Source organism: Leiobunum rupestre, chromosome 1 (assembly GCF_980474605.1).
Source record: "Leiobunum rupestre chromosome 1, qqLeiRupe1.1.hap1, whole genome shotgun sequence".
In the NCBI taxonomy this organism is placed as follows: Eukaryota; Metazoa; Arthropoda; class Arachnida; order Opiliones; family Sclerosomatidae; genus Leiobunum; species Leiobunum rupestre.
The window spans coordinates 93,256,031-93,260,148 of record NC_143384.1 but is presented as its reverse complement, the minus strand read 5'-3'; the positions used below and the strand labels follow the sequence as shown (position 1 = coordinate 93,260,148).

At 36.4% G+C, this 4,118-nt stretch overlaps 1 non-coding gene across 1 annotated transcript; it reads left to right on the top strand.

Annotated features, from left to right (window-relative positions):
- Nucleotides 1-2,543: 2,543 nt before the first annotated feature.
- On the top strand, nucleotides 2,544-2,767 carry LOC149968962 (small nucleolar RNA U3). The gene has a single exon (XR_016473872.1). It is a non-coding gene; the product is annotated as a small nucleolar RNA U3 (small nucleolar RNA).
- Nucleotides 2,768-4,118: the final 1,351 nt, after the last annotated feature.

The window sequence follows — 4,118 nt, the reverse complement described above, 5'->3', positions numbered from 1 at the left end:
AGTTTTATTCAGTCAGCTATGTAATTTTAGGTGGTTTTTTTTTCGCCTGTTCTGGGTTTTTTGAGCAGGTTCAAAAGTGTAGCCCTATGACGTAATTTTACTCCAATTCTATCTTGACGAAAAAAACGAGTTGGAGTAAGAAGGGAGTAGTTAGAGGTTAAAGGTTATATATTTGTTTTGTTTTTAAGATGGCGACCGGTGGTGAGATCATCAATATAGGACTAATTTTTCTTATTTATTTAATAATAATAATAATCAGCTAGGCTAATACCTTAGGTCTAAGTCATCAAGCAACTTTTAAAGTCATTAAATAGCATTTAACAATTGGATATTCGTTATTAAAAGGTTGCCACATGTGAAGATGTTGAAAACCCGTTATGTTTTCGTGAAATGAAATTTAAGCAGATGAATTTTATATATAAGCAAGATTACTCCCTCTAGACCTCCTTTCGAGGAGGAGTAAAAAGTGTAACGTTTGAGCTCTGGAACAAGCGAACAAAATTCGGGACAGGGTAAATCTTACCCCGAGAACAGGCGAATAAAACGTTTTAGGGTGAAAAGGTTACACTTTTTGTCCTGGGACAGGCGAAAAAAACTACCTAGTATCAGATGACAACGTTTTGAAACTTGACTAACTTTCAGTGCCAAGGCTTAGTGCGAAATTTAGTTTCTAAAATTTTAATACACATCTTTTTAATTGATTGAAAAAAGGTAAGAATATTAATAATAAATTCCTTTATTTATGATTATCAAGTAATTTGGTTAAAGTCATAGATATAGGAAACATATATAAAGGTCTAGATAAAATATTTCAAAGGAAGTGAATTCGGAGGTGACAGCTAGCAGAAACGCGTAATTTCTGCAGGCTACCCTTAAAAGGCGCTATCTATCGGTAAGAAAGCTCGTACTATCGTCGCGAGAGTTATTGTCTCCCGCTTTAAAATTATACTAAAAGTCACCAGCAGATGGTGTCCAAAGACTACTGCCTGCGGAAAGGTCAAGCACTTAGTACTAAAATGCCAAGAGAGCTCGCGCTCTTGGTCACGTGCCTTCCTCGGTGTCTGCTAGGTGTCAATTCCGTATTTTATGTTAGGCTTAGACGCCCCGAAATGTATCTAGACCTTTATATACATTTATTATATCTATGGTTAAAGTACGGGTATTATTCTAAGACTCACGAGTCATTTAATTCGCGAATATATTCATGGTTGAAATGAATCCATTCATGGTCTGTTGTTTCATTCTTAAACGACTAGATTCCGAGGTTTAAACGACCAGAAAATCTATGAATTTGTCGTTCATACATTTTCATTTGTTTGTCTATTACTTAGGCTCGTTATTTCTTTAGACCTTAAATAATAAGAAAAGTTTAAAAGCGTTAGGCTTAGCTCTCTCGTAACGTAACAGAGAGAGACACCGTCGCTCTTTTATCCGCGAAATTTTATTCCGTGCGGGAACCATTTTTATCTGCCCGAGAGAGTTTTCAGGCGGTTTCTCTAAACTTTTCCTTTCGTAAGTCGCCGGGGGATGGCGCCGCGGGCGTAATTCTTTAGAGAATTTGGGAGGCGGCGAAACGCGTTCCCAAAGCGAGACTATAGGATTCTAGCCGTCGTCGCATTTTTATCACAACAACTGCACACGCACTCTGCTCTGCCTCTTGAGAAAAAGGCTCCTACGAACTCCTCGTCATCTGTGCCGCGCTGCCAAACCACGGTGACCGCTGAGTACTATCTATGGAACGTTTTGTAGCTCTTTTAGTATCCCGCAATACTGCGCTTTAGACGCCCTAGTTTTTTTTCTTCGGTGAGATTACATGAGTGAGCCCGTTCGCCAAGTCTTCGAGCGTACGGTAACGCGGGACTGCGTAGGAACTTTATCAGAAACCTTACAGCCCGGACTTGATTTTATTTTTTCCCAGGGCCCGTGTCACTTGGGAGAATTTCTACTGATAACTAACTACCCACGATTATTATATTATATGTAAAATGAATTGCTTATAAAGCGATTAAATTATAATAACACTATCTACTCCTTCATTGTAACGGCATGGTATTAGAAGAGAAAACTATATTTTAAACGAGATGTTTCGAGCCGAGGCCCTTCTTCAGTCGTTCGTTAGTTTTACTTACTAACTGATTTAGTAAAATACGTTTATGGACATTTTATTTTGTATATGTCGTTAGAAAATTAATGCGAATAAAACAGATTTCTGAAATAGATTAGATTGAAACGCGGCATAGTTTTCTTTATCATCTTTCTTTATTTGGCTGGTTGCCAAATGACAAACGGACTTAACAATCGTATGTACTATCTTAGAATGAAGTTTCCAATCTATGTTTTTTAATTTTGGCGGTTGTAATTATTCATTTATTTATTATATAATTTCAAAGGATTCTCGGTACTATTATAGATAGTAATACTGGACGTTAAAATTATAATTATCTTCGTTTATAATAAGTGTAAATTGAATTTTATCGAGGTCTTTTTGTTAGCCTTAGGTTGCCTCTTTTCCGATTTATCTTATCTCGACGGAAGTTATAATTAAGATCATACTTCAAGGGATCATTCCTATAGTTGATCTTCTCGAATTTGTTCATCCAAATTCGAGGCCCCATCAACCACGAGGATGAGCTTCACGATCCTTTCCTGAGCGGGAAGCGGAGATCGATCATTTTCCGATTTATCGGGGAGTATCGTTCTCATTGATGATCGTTCCACTTTCGATCTCGTATCGATTGTCGGAGGGAAAGGATCGAAGCTGAGTGGCTTTTTCATGTATTTAACAAAATAAACACATTTATTGTGAAATTAATCATATAGTTCTATATAGGATATGGTATGAGATTGATATAACCACAGAATTGAAATGCATTTTGATAAAATTTAAACATTCTGCGAAAAAGCGAATAAAACGTTTTAGGGTTAAAAGAGTACACTTTTAGTCCGGGAACAGGAGAAAAGGAACCGAATAGTGTTAAAAGTAAAACTAACAAACGACTGAAGAAGGGCCTCGGCTCGTAACATCTCGTTTAAAATAAAGTTTTATCTTCTAATACTATGCCGTTTTCTCTGAATTAAACATAACTACTACTAATATTCACCATGGCCGCGTTCAGTGACGCTCAACGGAGGGGAAATTGTTGATTAACCGTTGATCTCCGTTTGCAATCGTGACGCCACGTCTGTTGAACGCTTTTTTACGATTGTTGGAAATTTTATCAAATATCGTCTGTCGTGTCGTCCGCAACTAGCCTTCCCGCGTGCTGTGACGTCACGAATACGTTTATCAACAAAATAAGCGGCTCTTCCAGCCGCTTATTTCGATAGCTATTCGATTGCATTCGTGACGTCAAGGCCTAAAAATGAAAAAAGTCGTACAGTAGAGAATGCGCATTCAACGTTGAGTTTGTTGACGGTTACTGAACGCAACCCATGGTAAATATTAGGTTTAATATATAAAAAAATTTAGTCGCTAAGCTTCGTAAATTTATGTATTGGCGCGTCTAGATGTTAAACTAATGTTAAATTTTAAATTTTAGCCATACTTCGTTTGATGTACCATATTTCGCACAGCGTTTGGTGTAATTCTGTAACACACTTTTTGAAACACCTTAATAAAACATTTACGTGTAATGCACCTTCAAAATATAATAATAATAATAATCAGCTAGGCTAATAGAATATATGATATCGTATATATGAAATTTTTTAAATTAGATAATAAGCATTTTTGACGTTTGATCTGAGGATAGTAAATTTTTGCAGCTGCTGTTAAACATATTTCACCACGTCCAAAATTAGTTAAACTAAATCCTAGTTATTAAAAATCGCCTTTCGATATATTTTCCTGAAGATTTCGTAGCTTTAATAATAATAATCAGAGTTGAAGGTCATCGGAGTTTTCAAATTCTAAAGACCCTCTACCTGAGGAGTATGTCTAGCAAATTTTGATGCTCTAGAAGGAATACTTTTTGACTTATTAGCCCTTCAACCTGATCTCTATAACATTATTTTCATCACAGCCTTCTTCGACTTGTTATTGGTCAAATATGGTATGTTCAAAGCTATTTTGACCTAAAATGTGACGGGGAACACCTTTCTAATTGAAACCAACTTTG